The sequence below is a fragment of the Muntiacus reevesi genome, chromosome 9 (genome assembly GCF_963930625.1).
Source record: "Muntiacus reevesi chromosome 9, mMunRee1.1, whole genome shotgun sequence".
NCBI lineage: Eukaryota > Metazoa > Chordata > Mammalia > Artiodactyla > Cervidae > Muntiacus > Muntiacus reevesi.
This window is the reverse complement of record NC_089257.1, coordinates 66824366-66835713: the sequence shown is the minus strand read 5'-3', so window position 1 is coordinate 66835713 and position 11348 is coordinate 66824366.

The window sequence follows — 11348 nt, the reverse complement described above, 5'->3', positions numbered from 1 at the left end:
AGGAGTGGCTTGGGGGGGGGTGGGGCGGCTTGGGGCCATCCCTCTGCCACCTCCTTCCTCTGCATTTCGCCAGCTTCACTTCTAACACTTGCTGGCAAATGATCGCCAGGTCAATCGAGATGCTTCTCCCAGAGAGGTTTATAATGTATTCCACTAATGGCCCTGGGCTGGGAAAAAGAACTGGACCAGAGAAATAAAGCTGCGTCTCCTTCCTTCTGAGGGCTCCTTCAGGGTTGCGTGGAATGAAGTGTGACGGTCCCTTCCTGCTCTCTGATTTTAAGCAATTCGGACTGCACACCTTCTGAGCTCACTCTCCACCTCCGTTCCCATGCCTGCTAATCCTGCAGCCCTGCCCCTTGAAATGGAAAGCACACACATGGATTTTGATCCTTGACTCTCTGATTCACTTGCTCTTGTGACTTTAGGTGGGCACCTAATATCTCAGAACCTCAGTTTCCCCATCTCTGAAATGGAAAGCATCACACCTCTCCCCAGAGTTTCTGTGACATGCAAAAGGTACAACATGAATACTTTTGGTAAATAACCATGTGAGCAAGCTTGTGTGTTTTTTAAGTTTGGCTGACCTTGTAGAGACTTTGTCACGGGATGTGATAAGATGGCATAAGGAGTTCTAAAGAGAGCTACAGAAGTTGTTTTCCTTCACTGCCCAGTGAACCCCACCTAACCCTGTCTGGGGCAGGGATGGGACACATGGGAAAGACTTTTTGAGGGAAGTAGAGAGCAAATCGGTGAAAGGGTGACCAAGAGTAAGCCAAGTGAAGGAGTCAGGGTGAAGGGCAGGAACTTCTGGTACAGGTACTGAGACCCAGAGGGGAGACAACATACTGTGCTGGGTGAACTTCAAGAAAAACTGAAGACAGGGACTTCCTTGGTGGTCCAGTGGCTAAGACTCTGCACTCCCAAAGCAGAGGATCTGGGTTCGATCCCTGGTTAGGGAACGAGATCCCACATGTCCCACCTGAAGATCCTGCATGTTGCAATGAAGATTTAAGATCCCACATCCTGCAAATAAGACCTCGTGCAGCCAAATTAATTAATTAATTAAAAAAAGAAAAATTGAAGACACTTGAGTCCCAAGATGGGGCTCTGTCCCTTGAGGGACTGCTAATACAGGTGGTATGGTAGAACAGGCCAGTGCTCAGAGTGGGGGAAGGAGTGTCAAATCAGTGACGATGGGTGGCATTGGAGGTGGGCAAGCAAGCAATTTAGTCATTCAACAAATATCTGTTGAGTGCCTGCGTCCAGCTGGACACCGTGTAAAGTGTCAGAACCTTTGCATGGGGCTGGTCCTTGCACTAAGCATGGTTGCACCATCGAAGCCCTTGATCACGTTCTACCCCGTGTGTATCTGGGGTATATTTTTTGTGTATGTGGGCATGTGCACACGTGTGTGTGTGCATGTATGTGTTTGTGTGCCAACCATGGTAGTAGAGATGGGCCACATCTATCCATGGAACCACCACAAGAGTAGTCAGTGAGGTTGACTCCCAGAGGCTAGTCAAGACTAGCTCCCAGGACTTGCCGGCAAGTCGACGGACCCAGAGGCTGAGTGCTAACACCCCGTGCAGGGTGAGCTCCAAGTATCCACTGGAGTGTGCGGCCTGAAAGCTGAGTTGGGCTGGGAAAGCATCAGGCAGAGAGCAGGTGGGTGGGCATACGGGGCAAGTGTCTGGGATGGGTGTTCTCGGCGGGACTGAGGTGCCCCGTCTCTGCCTCCCTGTAGGAAGTGTGGACATGTACCTGGGCAACATTCTTCTGGGGCTCTGGTGTCAGTTAACTTGAGCTTCCACATCAGGAGCTGCTGACTTCTTGACACGATCATCAGGTTACTATGTAGCTTCATGGGCTGCCTGTGAGTGGGCATTTGAGTGGCTTCATGACTTCCCTGGTGGCTCATATGGTCAAGAATCTGTCTACAAAACAGGAGACCTGTTTCCATTCCTGGGTCAGGAAGATCCCCTGAAGAAGGGAATGGCATCCCACTCCTGAATTCTTGCATGGAGAATTCCATGGACGGAGGAACCAGGTGGGCTACAGCTCATGGGGTGGCTAAGAGTCAAACATGACAGTGACTAATGCTTTTTACTTAATGTGTGTGAGACATGACTAGTGACAGGGGAGGGTTTACAGTTCGCTGAGACAGCAGGCTTCACACTTCTGTTAAGCACCCATTGAGCTGACACAGGGCCCTAGGACAAGGCAGCATTAACTGGGAAGAGGAACAGTGATGAGAAGCAGAGATGAAGGAAGGATTAGTTCCTGCTTAGGAACCAAGGAAGGTTTCAGGAGGAAGTGCAGACAAGACGCATTATAAAGGAGCATGACGGTTGGAAAGGCATTTCCCCTGGAGGAAATAATCCTGTTACAAAACCCGGCCTTGGGAAGATGCTGGGTGAATGATGTGATGTTTGTGCTGCCTACAGGATGGGCTCTCTAGCGGAGAGCAGAGGGAGGCAAAGCCAGGAGGGCAGTTCCGGGCCTTGGGCTCTGTGAGTCTCTCCAGGGGTAGTCAGAGTTCATCAACAAATATTTATTTAGCATCTGCCATCTGCCAGGCACCGAGAATGTGAAAACAAATTTAATACAATTCTTGCCCTTGTGGGGCTCACAGACAGTTATGACCCTATTACAGGAGGTGAAGGCACAGAGAAGGAAATGCCCAGTTTAGGGGAGACCAGGGAAGCATCACGAAGAGGTAATGTTTATTTTAAAAAACTATTTTTACGGTGGTCCAGTGACGAAGACTCTGTGCTCCCAATGCAGGAGGCTCAGGCTCGATCCCTGGTCAGGGAACTAGATCCCCCATGCTGCAACTTAGACCCAACACAGCCAAATAAATAAATAAATATTTTTAAAAATGTATTTGAGTATAGTTGCTTCACAATGCTGTGTTAGTTTCTGCTGCGTGGCGAAGTGAGCTACATGTACACATGCGTGCATGCTAAGTTGCTTCAGATGTGTCCGACTCTTTGCAGCCCTATAGGCTGTAGCCTGCCAGGCTTCTCTGTCCGTGGGATTCTCCAGGCGAAAATATTGGAGTAGGTTGCCATTTTCTCTTCCACGGGATCTTTCCAACCCAGGGATCGAACCGGTGGTTCTTATATCTCCTGCATTGACAAGTGAGTTCTTTACCACTAACGCCACCTGGGAAGCCCAGGAAATGAACGTGAAAGAGGAAGTCTCTCAGTCGTGTCCGACTCTTTGCAACCCCGTGGACTATATAGTCCAAGGGATTCTCCAGGCCAGAATTCTGGAGTGGGTAGCCTTTCCCTTCTCCAGGGGATCTTCCCAAACCAGGAATTGAACCAGGGTCTCCTGCATTGCAGGCAGATTCTTTACCAGCTGAGCTCTCAGGGAAGCCCGTACGTATACATATAGCCCCAATTTTTTGGATTTCCTTCTCATTTAAGTCATAACAGAGCACTGAGTCGGGTTCCCCGAGCTACAAAGCAGGTTCTCATTAGTTATCTATTTTACATACCGTATCAATAGTGCGTATACGTCAATCCCAGTCTCCCAATTCATCCTACCCTCCCCACCTTCCCCCTTGGGGTCCATATGTTTGTCCCAAAGAGGCAGTGTTTAAAGTGAGCCTCGGACGTACCATAAGTACCAGGTTGCCAGGCAGACAGTGAAGTGGAAGGGGCAGTGGTCTGGGGTGTTGAATGCGTTTCAGGAGGAGGAGGCAGGAGGAGAAGGCAGCTCGTCCCTGATGGGAACTGTGGGCGGTATCAGGCATCTTGGGGGAACCTTGATTAGGAAATGCATGCTGCGTGGCTGTGTGGCTGCTTCCTGCTGGGCCTGTTCTGTATCTAGGGATGCAGTGATTGAGTCCAACAAGGCCCTGCCCTCAATCACCTTGCAGAGAGGGGTGGGGAAGTGAAAGTGAAGGCTCTCAGTTGTGTTCGACTTTTTGTGACCCTGTGGACTGTAGCCTACCGGGCTCCTCCAGGCAAGGATACTGGAGTGGGTTGCCATTTCCTTCTCCAGCGGAGCTTCCCATCCCAGGTTTTCCATCCCAGGGATCGAATCCAGATCACCCGCATTGCGGGCAGACGCTTTACCCTCTGAGCCACCAGGGAGGCAGGCAACAAGAGTGGGCCAAAACAGCGGTGTGAGAAGCCCCGAGAAGGAAATAAACAGGGCGATGCTGTGGAGAGTAACTGGGGCAGAGGGTGTTGGGGGGGACAGGGCAGGCGGTCCTGCTGAATGGGAGCCCCTGGGTGGGGGGGTGCCCTTGGGGAGAAGGAGGCGGGGGACCAGTCCCAGCCCAGCTTTGGATGGTTTCCCTTGTCCTTCACTCTGTGGACACAAGGGGGCAGCCGAGACTTGAGCTTGGCAGGCAGCAGGGCCAGCGGGGCTGGAGGACTCTTATTTCACTCTTGCTTGTCCACCGCCTGCGCATTGTCTGAGCCTGCTCTCCTGTCCAACCTGATCGCTGCTGAATGGGGGAATCAGGAAGAGGAGGCCGCTCCCAAGACAGAGCACCCTGAGTTTCACCGTCTTCACTTAACCGTATATGATTATGATGGCCCTCCCCCTCCACCCCTACCCCACTGCCCCACCTCACCCAGAGCCGAGGCTAAGGTCCAGGAGAGCTGATCAGATCTCCTGCGTCAGAGCCCGACTAGAGACGGCGCAGAAGTAGCCAGGATGACACACCAAGGGTGGGGAACCCCAGCTGACCTCTGGAAGGGAATTCTTCTGGGCTGTCTCTGCGGTAATGAAAACCTCCCTGAAGCCCACGAAGCTGGGGCAAGAGAGCCAAGTTCAGTGGCCAGGACATAGTAAGCCCGTCAGATCCATCCAACAGCTATTATCGCTTGTGTTAGGCCTTGCTCTAGTGCTCGGAGTACAAAGGGGAATTGGACACAGAATTGGATTCAGATTCTTCCCAAAAGTTCACGATCGTGTAGGCAAATGGCCATTGTAATGTAGTGTGGTAAGTTGAGTGACCGTTTTGCAAGACTCAGAAGCGCATTCACCTAGACCTGGGGGTGGGGTGGAGCCTTCCAGAAAAGGCTTCCTGGAAGTAATGCCCAGGTTCAGGATAAGAAGGTTTAACCAAGCAAAGGTGGAGAGGGCTTTTCAGGCAAGGGAAAAGGGTGAGCAGGAGACCACAGTCAAGAAACCACACGGGAGACTTCCCTGGTGGCTTGGTGGTGGAGTGTAGGTCTGCCAGTGCAGAGGATACGCCATGGGATCCATGCCTGGTTCTGGGGCGAGCCACACGTCTCGGAGCAACTAAGCCCGTGAGCCATAACTAAGCCCCTGTGCCACACCAGGAGACTAGCCCCACTGGCCACAACTAGACAAAGCCCGCTCTCAGCAACGAAGACCCAGTGCAGACAAAGATGAATAAATATTAAAAGAAAAATAAATGACATGGGAGGGAGGTTAAAAGAAGTTCCGGTGTGTCTGAGAGCGTTCTAACTTCACACTCTTTAACGCTGCAACCATCTCAAACAGGCTCAGGCTCCAGACCTGGCTCTTGCCTACCCCTCCCGCCAGTCGAAACGGCTTCCTGAACTGTTTCGTACATTTCCACAGGTGCTTTGGGGAACTGAGTTTTTCTAGGCCAGAGCCTGCAGGATTAGGGAAAACTGAATGCTGGAAAGAGACGAGGTGGCTCGGAATTAAGCCTCTGGGTGAGCCTTTCCCTTGGGGACCTTCCATGTCCCTGTTCTTAACAGGTGACCCTCCTGCAAATTGGGGGCTGAGGGGGAAACTTGACAAAGGAAATAGTGACAAAGTGCTTTCAAGGGGAACCTGGGCTTCCCCAGGGGCTCGGTGGTAAAGATTCTGCTTGCCCGTGCAGGAGACAAGGGTTCGATCCCTGGGCTGGGAAGATCGCACGTGGCGCAGAGCAGCTCAGCTCGTGTGCCACAACTACTGAGCCTGTGCTCTAGAGCTCGGGAGCTGCAGCTACTGAGCCCACGTGCTGGAACTGCAGAGGCCCTCACACCCCAGAGCCCATGCTTCCTGCTGCAAGAGAAGCCACACACCACCGCCCCCACCCTTCTCCCTGCTTCTAGAGGAAGAATCCGCACAGCAACGAAGATCCAGCACATCCAAAAATAAATAAAATTATTTTTTAAAAAGAGGGGAATCCAGATATTGACTAAATAAATAACAAACACAATTGCAAACATGAAAACTGTAAGGCTAAATATTGGTTAACTAGGCTATATAAAAATTAGATTCCTGAGTGGTGAAAGACCCCAATAGCCAAGGTGATCAGGCAGACAGATTGGAAGAAATATTTGCAATGGTAAAACCAACCAGAAACTGATACCTTCTAGAATATACAGAGGAACAACAACGACAAGAAGTCCATGGGGAAAAAGGACAGTGACGTGATGAGAGAACTTACAGATGAGGAAAGCCCCAAAATAATAAATATCTTATGACGGAGATTGTCTAATTCTTCACCAATTTCTATATCTTCTCTTCTTTGGCTCACAATGCATTGCATTTCCCAGGCTGTTTTCTGTGGCTGAGTTCTGGCCCAAGGAATGTGACTGCATCTGTGCGTGGCACAACGCATTTTGTGTTCCATTCTCTGAGGGCTCTCTCTTCCTGCCCCTGTTGGGTGTATATGGAGAATCCAGCACAGGACCCTGAGGCCCTGGAAGATGACAGAGCTATGCATTAGGAGCCTGACCACCTGGAGTAGTACTCTGCCCCTGACCCTTGCTACGCTGCACTGTGATGTAAACAAAAAATAAGCATTTTTGTTAATAAACCATTTTTGTCAATGGTTTTGTTAAGCCATTGAGATCTGGGGTTTGTTGTTAGGTTACTTACTCATACACATGTTTAGATGTACTCAAGCTCGCCAGAGAAAGGCAAATATATATATATATATATATATATATACCTCTTCACTTATTCTCACAAGACTGGCAAAAATTGGTACAGTAGATCAATCGTTCCAAGGAGTGCGGTAGGGGTTGGAGATATGCATGTGAGTCTGGTAATACAGCAACAGTCGTGTACTGATGGTGGAGCTGTAGACTGGGGCAGCCTTGCTGGGGGCAATCTGGTGATTCTTAGTAAAATTAGATATGTGGTTACCTTATGACTCAGCATTTCTACTCCTGGGGATATACCCCGTGGAAAGGCTCACATGGGTCCATAGACAGACCTAGATATCTACAGAATGTTGTGCTGGGAGTTAGCGGCAACTTGGGTGTCCATCACTGGGGGACTAGATAACAAATGAGAGGATACAAGTCAGTGAGAGAGCAATGGTCAGAAGCACCGGGCCACACGTGCACACAGCAATGAGAATGGGCCTTCAGAGCCGAGTGGAAATGGTGTAAATAAAAATATATGCAGAGACTTTCCCAGTGATCCAGTGGTTATGAACCCACCTTCCACGCAGGGGACTCAGGTTCAATCCCTGGTTGAGGAACTAAGATTCCATATGCCGCCAGGCAACTAAGCCTGGGCGCTATAGCTACTGAGCCTGAGAGCCGACACAGAAGATCCTGCAGGCCATGGTGAAGGCCTTGTGCAACGAAGATCCCAGGCTCCACAACAGACCTGACACAGCCGTAAATCAGTATTTCAAAAACCATGTATGCAGTCCCTGCAGGCGCAGATGGTAAAGAACCCGTCTGCCAATGCAGGAGACATGGGTTTGATCTCTGGGTTGGGAAGATCCCCTGGAGAAGGGCATGGCAACCCACTCCAGTATTCTTGCCCGGAGAATCCCATGGACAGGAGCCTGGTAGGCTACAGTCCATGGGGTTGTGCAGTGTTGAACATAACTTAGAGATTAAACAACAAAAATAATGGAGCACCAGTAGGTATTTTACAAAAATACACATAAAAATATATAATGAACACTTGGGAATAGTTGGAAAACGAGAGGGAGAAAAGAAAATAGAATTGAATGGGTGAATTCACTTGAACCACACAGATTTTTCCTTTCAAAAGCTTTCTGACAAGAGATTGAAGACTGCCAATCACAGCCTTTTGCTTCTGAGACTTGTCTTCCTTTACGGAATCTGGTTTTCATGAAGCTATTGCAGATTTCTTCAATTTTTTAAAAAAGCCCAGACTGAGCCTCCGCTGTGCTTTTTCCAATTTCACAAGCATTCTCTTTTAATCAACTGACCTTATGTGTTTTCCAAAACTAAACAAAGAGAAACAGAATTACAAGATCCAATCACAGTCCAAAGAGCTTTTATTCAGAACATGAAACAATTTTTTTACATATGTAGAAATACATCTTGCTTGCATTTGTAAAGCATTATTAGTGACAAGACGAGTGCCCTTAATATACTGTAACATTACAGTAATTAGTAGGAAACAAGAAAAAAAATCAGTGGAAAAGAGAAGATAGCTTTAGTTAGGTCTTGGTAAGTATTATAAGTTCTTCCCCGCTAGCTCAAAGGTAAAGAAGCTGTCTGCAACACAGAAGATGCGGGTTCAATCACTGGGTTGGGAAGATCCCCTGCAAGAAGGCATGACAACCCACTCCAGTATTCTTGCCTAGAGAATCCCATGGACAGAGGAGCCTGGCAGGCTCTGGTCCATAGGATCACAAAGAACTGGACACGGCTAAAGCGGCTGAGCATGTACGCACATAACTATTGCAAGTAGGGACATACCCAAGGAGGAAAGGAAGCAAAGTGAAATAATCCAAAGAGCACAGAAGCCACTAAAGGTGTCAGCATTTGCCAGGTGGGTGTTGTGGGAGCAGCACCCTGATCTCCAGCCTCACTACACTTTGATCAGCATGACCTCTGCTGGGTGCATGCTGATCTCCAGCAAGCAGGCCCTCCTGCCACAGCATAGAAGCCCAGAATGCCATCTGCCTGAAGTTCAAATACCTCACATGCAATGGGGTTGGGCAGGGGCTGGACACCTTTTGGCTGGATGATGACATTGACCGAGGCTGAGGCTCAAGCACTTTATTCTTTCCTGAGCAGCCCTCCCCCACCCCACCAATATCTTTGGTCTCCCCTCACCCTTTTTCCTGTGGCCAAGCAGCTCACCGCTCACGTCTTCCACTACTTCTTGTCCTTGACACCCTTCTAAAAACTTTCTGCAACCTGGGCAATGGGTTTAGTGGCCAGGTTAAAGTGTGGAGACTCATGAGTGTAGATAACCAGAGAGATAACTAGATAAGCAGAGTTTCTGGCCAAACCAGTGTTAGCGCGGCTGTGGGTTTTCAGCTCAAGGCTCTGTGGGAGGACGCATTGTTAGAGGCGCAGGGAACGAAAGGTAGCTTTCTGCACTCACACTGCCCTTCTCGTGGTCTGAGGGGACAGCTGTCCTTTCTTCCCCACAGGTAGGCAGGACTCTCAACCAAAGAGGGAAGCTGAAAGGTTGTGGACTTTAAGAAAAACCTCCCCACTCTCCTGCGATTAAGGCTCAGATTAATCATCACTGGACTCACCATATGCATTCATTAAACTCTCAAGCAGGCCCTGTGGGACAACATCACATTTGATGAGTTATCATTTTGCTTGTAATTTTGTTTATTTCTTGTTAATTACCACGAACTTGAAAGGCCCCCAGATTGCCGGTTCCTCTGACTATAGGAGTTGCTTCATTTGGCTCTGCCTGGGACTCTGATCTGGGGCTTACAGCTGGCCTCAGGTGTGGTTTGAGCAAAGAACCCAGAAAGAGGCTCAGTAGACCCACTTCTCTGCTCTATTAATAAGCCACCCCCACCCCGCACCCACCGACACACACCCCTGCGGCAGGCAGAGGCAATGGGAGCAGGCTCCTAATTGCTGCGGCATGCCTGGGCAACCATTGCTTTCTTGGATATCAGCAGAAGCCACGGAGTATAATAGGAGAGATCACTGCCGACTGGGGTCTGATCATCTCTGGAGCATATCGGGCCGCTGATCTAAAGTAAGCTTTGATGTCTGAAGCACAGAGGGACTTCTTCCAGAATTGGAAAGAGAAGCTTGGAAGGAAACTTGAATGGCAGCTTCTATAATGTTGCCTGCCATCCTTGCCCTATTTTTGTTGAGATAGTTCTTTATCCTTTAGTACCCTTGAGTGATTTAACCCCACTGGATAAAACTGTCGCTGAGGACCTACCTTACAGAGGAAACTTGGGAAAACCTACATGATCAAGTACCCTTGGTCTCTCAAGCTGTGCTTATTTTAAAAGTGGCTCTGCATCTAGAAATGTAGGATTTTTTTAAAATTGTGGTATACAGTATATGGAGAAAAATGTTCACAAAACATTTACAAACAGTGTAAAGATTCATATAAAATAAACACCAGGTGATCACCCGTGAGTCAAGAAGTAGAAGACTGAAGAATCTTCCTTCGCCTCAGCACAGTCCCTTCCTTTTCCTCCAGAGGGAGCCACTATCCTGACATCTAAAGCAATCATTTCGCTGTTTTTCATGCTTTTAGGCATCACTAAATGATATTGTTTACTCTAGCCTGTTTTGAACTTTGTATAAACCTGATAAAAACATCAGTCTTTTTTTATGACTTGCATCTTTCACTCTGTAGCATCTGAAGAAGCATCATTGTTGATACCTGTAGCTGTAGTTATATATATTTTGTTGTTTAGTTGCTAAATCCTGTCTGACTCTTGTGATCCCATAGATTGTAGCAGGCTCCTCTGTCCATAGGCTTTCCCAAGCGAGAATACTGGACTGGGAAGCCGTTCCCTTCTCCAGGGGATCTTCCCAACCCAGGGATCGAACCTGTGTCTCCTGAATAGGCAGGTGAATTCTCTACCACTGAGCCACCAGGGAAGCCCATGTATATTCTTTATATATAGTTTTTTAATCCACCTGAGTTAATTTCTCTGTATTATATTGTCAAGAGAGGTTCTAATTCCATTTTCTCCCCTATGGATACTCGTTTATGTCAGCATTATTTACAGAAAAGTCTATCTTTTTGCTATTGACCTGGGATGTCACCTCTGTCATTCATCAAATGTTCGTAGGGGCATAGGTGCCTTTATGGGTTCTCTACTCTGCCTCACTGGTCTATTTGTCAATCCTCGTCCCAATACCACGCCGTCTTAATTACTACAGCTTTATAATAAGTATTACATCTGGTCGAGCAAGTCCTCCTACTTTATTCTTCTTCTTCAAGAGTAGCCACTCTTGGCCCTTGGTGCTGTCATATAAATTTTAGAGCTGGCTTGTCAAGTTCCAACAAAAGCCTATTGGGATCTTAATTGCAATTTTACCGAGTCTATAAATCAATTTGGAGAGAAATGACATCTTTACAATGTTGAGTCCTCCAATCCATGAGCTGGTATATTTCTCCATTTATTTAGGTCTTCTTTTATGTCTCTCAATAAAATTTTATAATTTTCTCCATTAATATCT